Here is a 12,501-nt window from a genome sequence, read left to right on the forward strand (position 1 = left end):
AAGCTAGTTATTGTTATTTCTGTGTGAATTTAGGACCTCTTCCAAATGGAGAAATATTCAATTATATTGAGTACTGTTTGGGTAAATATGAACTATAGGAATCATTGATGCCTTGCTAATACCTGAAACGCATGTGTTACGACTTTCTCCATTGCCTGACTTAGAAAATTAACTCAAACTTCCCAAGGCGGAAAGGATATGTACATATTGATTGCTGAACATGAAATATCTACATTATTTTCACAGCTTGCCGTTTTCAAGCAAACCAAGGATCTTCTTTACTTCTCTTTTTTCTTTTCTCTTTTCTTTCTTTTTCTTTTGACTGTAAAACCTCCAGGGATAAATCTGTCTGTTTTGCTTTGTGTCATGTGTACAACCCCGATCCAAGGAAGGTGGAATACTTTAGTCTGACTCATTCCTGGGCAGGGTTGGCCCCAACCAAACCTAATAGACTGAGAAGTATTTTTTTCACGTGAGAGAAAGGAGATTCGCCAAAGGATGTCATTCTAGGTACACACACGTGTCTTCTTAAGTTCACCAAGTTTAGATGACTACTCAGGAGAAAGAGATGGAAAAAACTGGTGGTTTTTTTTTGTTTGTTTGGTTTTTTAACTAAGTAGAAGATGGGATGAACAGAAAAAAAGGTAATATTTTAATTTCTTCTTAGGGATCGAAGGTCATAACACTAAAGAGATAGGAGAGGACAAAGTGAACTGAGTATCTGATTATAGAGATGATTTTAAGGAATAGGGTTTAAAAATTTATTTATAGTAGGTATATGGCTTAGGACAGTAATTCCTAAGTATGTTTCCTGTGTGATATTATATAGTGAAAGGTTTCCATGAGCTAATATATATGGCAGACATTGTGTGTTATATCCTTCTCTTCAAACTTTTCAATACACGTTAGTGTACAAAAGACTGAAGTGACCTAGGATAAATAAAACACCATTTATTCTATTTGACTAAAGATTTATAAAACTTGCAAAATATAAAAATTCCAAACAGTGGTTTAGGAATGAAGAACCACCATCCCTATGAAGAGAGCTTGAAATGGAAATTTTTTCAGGAATGAGAAAATGTTAAAACTACTATGTAAAACCAGGCATCACGAAGTACGGAAGGTATAATTTAGAGAAATTATGAACTATCAGGAAATGGCAATGAGGAATCAAAAGGCACACTATCTTCACTATCTTTGGAAACTGTCAGATGTTTCTACACCAACAAACAGAATATGAATAATAATCAAACATGGAGCTGTAAATATGATCTTAAGCATACTATTAAACAGGATTTGTTACTTATTGAAAAAGATATAACCACTCTTAGGCATGTTGGAGCTAAATAAGTACTAATTACTCCAAATGAGACTTATGTCCTATATAGATCAATAAACTCTTGTAAACATTGTATATCTGGATTTCAGTAAGGCATATGTTATGGACTGAATTGTCTCTCCCCCCAAAACGATATGTTGAAGTCTTAACTCCTAGAACATCAGAATGTGACCTTTTTTGAAAATAGAATCTTTATAGAGGTTATCAAGTTAAAATGAGGTCATTAGGGAGGGCCTGCATCCAGTATGATTGGTGTCCTTATACACAGGGGAAATTTAGACACAGAGACAGGCATGAACACAGAGAAGATGAAATAAAGGCACACAGGGAGAAGACGGCCATGTGACTGGAGTGATGTGTCTACAAGCTAAGGAACGCCAAGGACTGTCAACAAGCACCAGACACTAGAAGAGGCAAAGAAGGTTCTTCCGTAGAGCTGCCAGAGGGAGCATGCCCTTCCCGATACCTTCATTTTGGACTTCTAATCTCCAGAACCGTGAGAGAATACGTTTTGGTGTTTTAAGCTACTCTCTTGTTGGTGTTTTGTTATGGTAACTCTAGGAAACTGACACAGCATACAGCAAGGTCATGACATCAGAGGCTTTGACCCCCTTGTTACATGGTAATCTTACTTTATTTGCAGCCCTCCCATCCCAACTACCTACAGACGATAATTAGCACCCCCAGCACCCGGAAACTTGTTTCGGTGTTTGTGTTCATGACAGTCTCAGAGTCATCTGTACTTAATCAGCCCCCAGTCAGTCCCTCTTGGTTCCTGGGGTCATACTTTAACACAAGCGTGCCTCCTGAGTGCCCTTGGCTTGTCCGACTGATAGAAGAACAAGTGCATGTCACCCATATCACCTTCACAAATGAGCTCATACCAATTTGTTAGGTAATTCATTAAGAATCTTCAACAAACACTCAACAGGCTGAGAGATCATCCAAAACAGATGATGTGAAATCGAATAGGGAAGAATATGAAACACTACAACTGGATTCCAAAGGAAAGTTCCAGGAGTCCCACCTCAAATGTAATTTCATTTCCTTGGGTTTCTGCTGGGAAATCCATCTTGTCTTTGAGGTCACCCAGCTTTCGCCTTTGTCCCCTATAGGGCTGTCGCTGATGCATAGGAGGGCTGTGCTCCACACACAAGTCTGCTGGAACGATGATCCTCCTGTCCACGTGTGTCTGTCTTTTCACCAGGCTGTGCACATGCCTTATCTTTCCAAAGCACCACATCTGGGATCCAAGTGGGCACATTCTACACATTTTTGAAATGTTGAACTAAAGTCATTTTAGTGAAGACAGAGAAATTTTGGCAGCATAAATAGCTTTGTTAGGTATATTTCAAGAAGTTTGAAAAACTCTATTCAAAGAATAGTGGAACACTTAATGGACAAGGAATGAGGATAATTATTATAATGGGATAGCAAGAAAAGCAGTCAGTATCTTAGATGAACCATACTGATTCCTCAAGGACCAATGTTTGACAGCAGCCTGTAAGTTTTTAGATCTTTTTTTTAAATTGAAGTATAGTTGATTTGCAATGTTGTTAGTTTCAGGTGTACAGCAAAGTGATTCAGTTATGCTCCAGTATTTAAATAGCATTCTGCTGATTCTTTCCATTCTTGTTCAATTCTGCTTTGGTGAGTGCTACCGAATATTGTTATGTACAGGAAGCATCTTTTATTAACAACAAATGTTAGTATACTACTTCTACTTCCCAGAAAGAGTTCTCTTTTTGTTATCAGATAGCCTTCTGTGTTTTAGACTGTTGTTTACTGAACACCTGCTAAATGCAAATCGCTAGAGATGCAAATGTATGATTCATCCATTTGAGGATATTTCCATTTAGAATGGGAATTATCACATATATTAGTTTAAAGTACAAGGTAGTATATAAAATAGATGTCATGGCTGGTACAGATGGTAAATACCATGATGTCCTAATGAGGAGCAATTGTTGTATATGGTCTCAGCTGGGGAATGTTTTCAGCTGGATCCTGAAAAAAGAACAGTTTTTGTATAAGTGGAGAAAAAGTGCCAGATTATCAGCAATTCATTATTATTATTACCTGATAAAGTCTGTCATTAACTTTGTAAAGTAGTTTTAATACGAAATAGCACAGAAAAATAAAGAGATTTAGAGAATTACATATTATCTGGGTACCCATCATCCAAATAAGACCTAAAATATTACAGATACAATGGAAGTTCCCTGTGTTACCTTCCTCAACTTCATTCCTCTTCCTGCCCCTCCCTCCAGCAACTACTATTATTTTTTATACATCTTTATTGGAGTATAATTGCTTTACAATGGTGTGTTAGTTTCTGCTTTATAACAAAGTGAGTCAGTTGTACATATACATATATCCCCATATCTCCTCCCTCTTGCGTCTCCCTCCCACCCTCCCTATCCCACCCCTCCAGGCGGTCAGTCACAAAGCACGGAGCTGATCTCCCTGTGCTATGCGGCTGCTTCCCACTAGCTATCTACCTTACGTTTGGTAGTGTATATATGTCCATGCCTCTCTCTCGCTTTGTCCCAACTTACCCTTCCCCCTCCCCATATCCTCAAGTCCATTCTCTAGTAGGTCTGTGTCTTTATTCCTGTCTCACCCCTAGGTTCTTCATGACATTTTTTTTTCTTAAATTCCATATATACGTGTTAGCATACGGTATTTGTCTTTCTCTTTCTGACTTACTTCACTCTGTATGACAGACTCTAGGTCTGTCCACCTCATTACAAATAGCTCAATTTTGTTTCTTTTTATGGCTGAGTAATATTCCATTGTATATATGTGCCACATCTTCTTTATCCATTCATCCGATGATGGACATTTAGGTTGTTTCCATCTCCGGGCTATTGTAAATAGAGCTGCAATGAACATTTTGGTACATGACTCTTTTTGAATTATGGTTTTCTCAGGGTATATGCCCAGTAGTGGGATTGCTGGGTCGTATGGTAGTTCTATTTGTAGTTTTTTAAGGAACCTCCATACTGTTCTCCATAGTGTCTGTATCAACTTACATTCCCACCAACAGTGCAAGAGGGTTCCCTTTTCTCCACACCCTCTCTGGCATTTATTGTTTCTAGATTTTTTGATGATGGCCATTCTGACCAGTGTGAGATGATGTCTCATTGTAGTTTTGATTTGCATTTCTCTAATGATTAATGATGTTGAGCATTCTTTCATGTGTTTGTTGGCAGTCTGTATATCTTCTTGGGAGAAATGTCTATTTAGGTCTTCTGCCCATTTTTGGATTGGGTTGTTTGCTTTTTTGTTATTGAGCTGCATGAGCTGCTTATAAATTTTGGAGATTAATCCTTTGTCAGTTGCTTCATTTGCAAATATTTTCTCCCATTCTGAGGGTTGTCTTTTGGTCTTGTTTATGGTTTCCTTTGCTGTGCAAAAGCTTTGAAGTCTCATTAGGTCCCATTTGTTTATTTTTGTTTTTATTTGCATTTCTCTAGGAGGTGGGTCAAAAAGGATCTTGCTGTGATTTATGTCATAGAGTGTTCTGCCTATGTTTCCCTCTAAGAGTTTGATAGTTTCTGGCCTTACATTTTTAATTCACAGAAAATTTTTATATTTAAGCAACAGTTCCAGGGAAAGCTCCAGAGATTCCAAGACTTACTGAAAAGTTACAGTAATCAAGATAGTGTAATCAACATAAAAGTAGACCTACAAATCAATAGAACAGAGTAGAGAATACAGAGATATACCCAGAAATATAGTTAATTAATTTTTGACAAACTTGCCAAGGTAACTCAGGTAGGAAATTATGATCACTTCTACAAATGATGTTATAACAGCTAATTATGTATGGGACAAATAAACATCAGCCCGTACCTCACACAATAGACAAGTTTTAACTTGAAACAGATATAGATCTAAGTATAAATGCTAAAACTATAAAACATATTCTAGAAAACAGAAGATAAAGTCTTTCCAAATTCAGATTAGGTAAAAATTTCTTAGAAAGCACACTAAAAGTACTTACCATAAAAGAAAAGAAATGATAAGTAAGTGTGGTGGACAACATAATGCTCCCTTCCCCCAAACTGGTCCATATCTTAACCTCCAGAACCTGTAAATATGTTAGACTGAATACCAAAAAGGGCTTTGCAGATGTAATTATGTTAAGAATTTGGAGATGGGAGAAGGTTACCTTGGATTATCAGGGTGGGCTCAATCTAACCATGGGAATCCATCAAAGCAGAGAGAGACATGACTAAGGAAGAACTGCCAGAGATAGGCACTGTTCCTGGTTTGAACATGCAGGTAGGAGAACAGCCTAGGAATGTGGGCAGATTCTGGAATCTGGGCAACGTGAGAAAAGGCATCCTTTGCTAGAGCCTCCAAAAACAAATGAAAGAGCTGGGTTGATTCAACAGAAATACGTTGTTTATAGAGAGAATAATTTTTCATCCTCCCCCAGAATGAATGTTTTGAAAATAAGCTGTGATGTGGAAATCGTAATGATTCATTATAGAGGTTGGTAATCACAGACGATATGACACCCACAACTAACAAAGGCTGTCACAACCAGCCCTGCCTTGGAACTTGATAAATTTCTTTCAACATGGCTTTTCAGCTATTCTAATGGCCCAGCCCAATTCATCAATCCTAGAGTTCATATTTGAATGGATGGTAGTTGTAATAGTTTAAGGCACGTACAAAATACTAATGAGAGGTTTCTTTATTTACCTCTCCAGAACAAAGAACACATAGTGTCTTAATTTACAAAACAATCAGCTACTTCAAGCTTTCTGCACTTGTATTGAATGTCCAACCTCATAGCATCTTTCCTCACTCTCAAGAGATGGCTTGGCTTTGAGAAAAGCCTGGAAATATCAGTTTTCTGCCACTCAGTCTATGGATTGAATTGTGTGTCCATGCTTCCTCCATGCCTTGTGCTCCAGTGCAGACGTGGGTTTCTTCTCCTGTCTCAGTCGACTGGTTCTTCCGTGCTTATCATTGTGTCACCCTGTCCCTGTAGAGAACTTGTTTGCAATGATTACCCCTTTATCTCTTTTTCTCATTATCCCTCTTCAACTTGCTCTTCCCAAACAGTATTTAAACCTGCTCAGATTTTTTTCATTCCTTAACTTACCCCCCAGGATTGTCTGCACTAGCTTTTCACAAACCAAGCTGCACGTCAGCACCATCTGGGAAGACTCTTCAAAATGCATTTAGGCTCTGTTATGAGAAATGCAGATTCCGTAGGTATTCTGTATTAGTAACTTGCCTTTTATTTTATTTCCTTAACTAGTTACTTTATTTTTAGTGAGCAAGTAAATTCCGTGCAAATATCAAAGTCTCATTTTTCATTTATGCTGTACATTGTGTCACACTCTGCTGTTGGACGAAACGGTCAAAGAAATGAAAAATTACATGTTTTATGACATAAAATACTGTTAGTAGAGACCTTATGAGTTCAAATCACATTATGTCTGTTTGAAAATCCTTTACTGGCTAAGGGAATAGTCATAATATATAGAATACATATATAATATACTTAAAATACCAGCTTTCACTATCTCTGCTTTTTTTTTCATAAATTATTTATTTATTTTTGGCTGCATTGGATCCTCGTTGCTGCATGTGGGCTTTCTGTTTTTAGTTGCAGCGAGCGGGGGCTACTCTTCGTTGCGGTGCGCAGGCTTCTCATTGCAGTGGCTTCTCTTTTTGCAGAGCACCGGCTCTAGGCGCACGGGCTTCAGTAGTTGTGGCGCATGGGCTTGGTGGTTGTGGCTCACGGGCTCTAGAGTACAGGCTCAGTAGTTGTGGCACACGGGCTTAGTTGCTCCGTGGCATGTGGGATTTTCCCAGACCAGGGCTCAAACCTGTGTCCCCTGCATTGGCAGGCAGATTCTTAACCACTGTGCCACCAGGGAAGCCCCACTATCTCTGCTTTTCAATTCCCATTCATTCCTTGGCTCACCTGCTCAATACTACTTGTGTCTCTCTTTAGGAATTAAGCAGCTTTCCTGAGACAATAAACAGGGGATTTTTTTAGCCATTTATCACATTATTCGGCACACTAAAAACATATTAACATATGAAAACTTGGAAATATTAACATGTAGAAAAGATGGATATTTGGAAGACTTTGAAGTAGCCAAAAGAATAGAGCCACACAGAAATGCTTACTAAACTTTCTGTCACTTAACTACTCTAGAAAAAGAACTTTAAAAGGCTATTGGAGACTTTAATGGCATACTCAAACAGCTGTAGATTTGGAAATTTTAGCTATTTATACATTAAAATCACACTGTGACAAAACCCTCTGCAAGCCAGACCTATAGCTGCAAGTCACAGATTGTGATTTGCAACAATGAAAGACAGAGCTGGTTCTTAATAGAGCAAAGCTGTCTTTCTGTAGAGCTTCCATTACAGGTCCAAATGTTGGGCTAATATCTTTTCAAGCTGGGATTCTCTTATTTTCGAGGACTTTATTCCAAGGTGAATCATGTGGTGTTTCTAAAAGAAGTGGCTTCAATGGCTGAACAAGCAGAAGGCCTACCTGCTTTAGCTTTCTTGTCTACATTGTTGGAGTGAGTGGTTAATTATTGCCGGGTACTACACTTCTCATATTGTCTTTGACAGCTGGCTTCTAGGTAGGTAAATATATCTAAATTCTTAGATATATTTAGCCAGCATTTGAGTTTGTTACTCTCTTTAATGCTAACATAAAGACTTCACAAATGAGCAGACTAACATTTCCTTTCTTATTGTTGACCAGATGTCTGGTGGGCTTCCCTGAAGTCTTGACTGGCCCAGTTCACTGCCACTGTTTATGTTGAATGTTCCTCACGCAGACATGATTCCGTTGGTGCTTATATTTCTTCATTTGTACATTGAACAGATGTTGGTTGAGTTCTGGGGATTCAGCAATGAACCAAATATGTCTTCATATACTTTACATTTGATTTGGTGGCTGCTCTGGTTATCCTCAAAAACTTTTAGCCTTTGTACACACGACATGATTTAACCAATTCAGAAACTCTCTACATTTTTAGGGTTACTGTTGCATGACTTGGTATTGAACTCCATATTTATTTCCAGTCTTATTTGTAATCGAAACTCCTCTGAGAGCATCTTTTGGGTCTTATATTCATAGTTAACAATCCTTTTATTTATTGCTAATAATAACAAACGTATAGTGCTCACTATCTACCAGAAATTGTTCTTTATATTATATATATATTGATGCTTTGTATAAATTAGCTCATTTAATCTTCACAACCATCATATGAGACAGATAGCATTGTTATTCCTCTTTTACAGACAAGGAAATTGGTGCACAGACAGGTCTATGAACTTGCCCAAAGTTAGCTAGTAAGTGACAGAACAGGTGTTCAAACCTAAACCATCTGGCTCTGGAGACTGTGCTTGTAACTGCTACCAGGAATGTTCATTTTGTAAGTGCCTTTTAATACTGTTTGTGCATATAATTTTACTAGTTTAATATAGAACATATAAAAAGACATATAGGAGTATTAGTATTGCAAAACCAACGTTAACCGGATATAAAAACACTTTTCTCAGACAATCACTATTAATTTATGATGTCTGTCACCCACAGAGTCTTCTACCTTTCTGCCTAAATGCACTTACCTCGGGCATCATTGGGCACCTACGTTTACATCTCTAGCCACCCAAGGTTTTCACAGCTCTTGTATAATTTTCTTTTGAAGATAAAAGAAGTGATGGATGGAGAGATAAGAAGCGCTGTGGACAGAATTGTGTCTCCCCCCCACCCAAGTTCCTATACTGAAGCCTTAATCTTCAATGTGGTGGTATTTGTAGATCGGGCCTTTGGGAGGTAATTAGGGTTAGTTGAGGCCATGAGGGTGGGACCCCTACGATGGGATTAGTGGCCTTATAAGAAGAAGAAAAGAGAGAGCCCACTCTCTCTGCCATGTTAGGACACAGAGAAAAAGTGACCGCCTGCTGGCCAGGAAGAGAACTCTCACCAGGAGCGGAATGTGCTGGAGCCTTGATCTTGGACTTTCCAGCCTCAGAACTGTGGGAAATAAATGTGTGCTTTTTAAGCCACTTGGTCTGTCCCATTTTGTTAAAGCTATCTGAGCAGACAAATACAAGAAGGAAGAAAAAAAAGGAGTGACAGATGGAGTTCTTATGGGAATTGTAATCTGACTTTAACCAGGTCTCAAACCTATTTGTTTCTTTGTTTTGGTTACAAAATGCCTAATAACTGTGACTAAAGGTTGAAAGTTTTATATACACCTAGTTATATATACTCAGTTACATAAACATATGCTTAGCTATATAAATATGTACTTTAAAGACTTAGTTATATATGTATATGTATATACAAGTGAATACACTTTTGTTGAACTTTCCAGTTTCATGAGTTGTTAAATACTTTAAAATTTATTCATGTAGAATACTTGAAGCATTAAAAATTTTTTGTCAGCATCATTCTTTGTGTGTGTTTAACGATTATTTCCTGGCATGTATCGCCATCAAATGACATTCTGTTATTTCTTAACATGTGTATTATTTGCTTGTATTTGTTGATTTGTTGAATTGCATGAACAGATATGATGCAACCTGGCTGTGAGATCCATAGCTCCCTTAAGAACTCAGTGTAATATGTAATTACACTTTTTATTTAAAAGCTCTTCTAGACCCAACAACTAGAATTAGAGGAGTATATTTGCTTTGAGGTTGGTATTCATATAACCACAATATTTAGATTTTTCCCATATTGATCTAGCACTGAGTAGCAGACCGGAAAGATGTTTACTAAAAACACAGTGAATACCAAATAAATAACCAACGCAAATATGGAAATCTGAAGAAATCACAGCCACCTTGTGGTCAAAAGACTGTCAACTTCTAGAAGTGTCAACTTCTAGGATGACACATTGTTTCAGAGAGCTGTATAAGAGAGCAAAAAAAGAAAAGTTTCTGGAACTGAGCCACATCTTGGGTAAATGCTGGATTTGTGGATGTAACCTGTGAGCCACTTAAAATTTTAATTTTTAAAATTTCTTTATGCCAACTATAATGTCTAGGAGAATAGATCAAGTTACATGACCAAAAGAACATTTGTATACTTGTTGTACTGTACATTTTTCTATACCAAAAACATCCCTATCATTTAAAGATATCTTTCTAATATTACTGAATTATTTAGGGCAAGATATGTGGACTAGAATCAGTATTACTTTTTTTTTTTTTTTTTTGCGGTACGCTGGCCTCTCACTGCTGCGGCCTCTCCCACTGCGGAGCACAGGCTCCGGACGCGCAGGCTCAGTGGCCATGGCTCACGGGCCCAGCCGCTCCGCGGCATGTGGGATCTTCCCGGACCGGGGCACGAACCCGTGTCCCCTGCATCGGCAGGCGGACTCTCAACCACTGCGCCACCAGGGAAGCCCCCAGTATTACTCTTAGTGGGACTGTCAAGTTATATTTCTATCAGCTTTGAAAGATTCGGCCAGGACCTGTTAGCAAAGCATAAAATATTGTGTATGTGTTTGCTTATATGTTTGTATATCTGCATAACTGTGTTTAGGAATGGAGAGTTTGCATAGAGAAGTATATGACAAGAAAGTAGCTTTAAAAATACAAAGCGATTGTTAACAGGATATAGATTGATGTTATTAAAAATGTCCCCTCTCAGCTTTCAAGGTAATATCATAATGATATATACAGACATATTAAGGAAACACTTGAAAAGATAAAGTTAATAAATGTTTTTTAAAAAATTTTAAGCTAAATTCTAAATGGCTTTAAGGATGACTAACTAAAATGGAATTGGGAGTTTCATAGCAGGGGGAATTAAAACCATTTTTCTTTTCTACTAGACTTGCGGCCATTTAGCTGTTATCCTGTTTTTACCGACTAGCTTCCTGAGGGTGGTCCTGTGTTGCTCTTTGCTCACAGAGGTGGGTTTGTTTATTTCACATTTTTTATCTTTTATATACAGTTCTCCACATAATCACGAAAACCTGCCTGTAAGCCTCAAAGCACTTAGACATGCTTTGAATTAAGGATCCAAAACAGAGTAATAATCTACCCTCAGAAGTTCATAATATACACTCAGCACTGGGAGGGTCCTATTTGGACAGCAGGCTGGTTTTGTTTTCCAAGTGTTTTGAACTCAAAGGGAAAAAAATGTTAACTTCTTAAATAAAACAGCAGTCATCAACTGCTGTTCTCATTTGAACATAGTTTGTCTTAATTTAACAGACTTTATGATGATGGGTTTAGAATATTTTTCATTTAACGATTTTTAAAGGCAGAATATTCAGGTCACAGATGCTGTATCTTTAGAATAAGGCAAAATGAAGTAGTATCAAGCTCTGTCTTAGTAAAGCGTATTATTTTGATCATTCAGAGAAGACAGGACAATAAAATATTGTGTAAAACTGTTGAGACCTTTACTTTAAAAGCTGTCCCTGCTGATGCTTTTTTCCAAGGATGACGTGGAAAGACAGCAACACCTCCTTCACGGCGGTTCTCTCTTACTCACCGACTTTAGCTGCCTCTGGTCCTGTGGGTGCCCTCCGGGGAGACTTCATGGTGGTGGCAAAGCAGCCTGTCCCACTCCTGAGTCTTTAAGCCTTTCTTTCGTAGAGTAACTTACTGCCCTAGATTTCAGTCTCATGGCAATGGCAATACTTCCTGTCGGTACCTGGTGTCAGGGAACTGTGTGAAGCTGCCTATCGTGAAAACTTGCTGGACCCTGTGATGGCGTCATGGTAGCTGATGCTTGTACACCTGGTGGTCTCTCACTCCTTGAACAGGTCCAGTCCTGCTGAGCTATGTCATCATGGCATGCTTCAAGGAGGAGGTGGCACAGCTGTGGAGTCATAAGTAAACAGGCTTCTTATCACTTACTTTTCAATGGCTTCTGTACAAGGAGCCCCGCTACAGCTTCACCTACCACCCATATGATGACCATTTACAGATCTTGCTCTGGTGCTCCAGACAAACTTCTCCAAGTGGCATTTCTGTGAGGATAACCAGTTGTGCCTTATTCTCAAAACATTCAAAACTGAAATCGGCTCTACCATGACCCCCACTAAACCTGCTGGGTCTTCCAAATCCCATGTTTACCTTTTCCCCCAGTCTACAAAGAGCTGTCTGGGAGTCACCCCAGACTTTTTCTCTCTGGC

General features: G+C 38.4%; 1 long non-coding RNA gene across 1 annotated transcript in view; it reads left to right on the forward strand.

The window, feature by feature from the left end:
- The window catches only part of LOC141276272 (uncharacterized), a 148,365-nt gene that overhangs the window by 109,979 nt on the left and 25,885 nt on the right, over positions 1 to 12,501 (forward strand). Inside the window, exon 3 of the long non-coding RNA XR_012325544.1 lies at positions 11,188 to 11,268. This is a non-coding gene — a long non-coding RNA (uncharacterized lncRNA). The remainder of the gene's footprint in view (positions 1 to 11,187; positions 11,269 to 12,501) is intronic.

The sequence above is a fragment of the Tursiops truncatus genome, chromosome 13, assembly GCF_011762595.2.
Source record: "Tursiops truncatus isolate mTurTru1 chromosome 13, mTurTru1.mat.Y, whole genome shotgun sequence".
NCBI lineage: Eukaryota > Metazoa > Chordata > Mammalia > Artiodactyla > Delphinidae > Tursiops > Tursiops truncatus.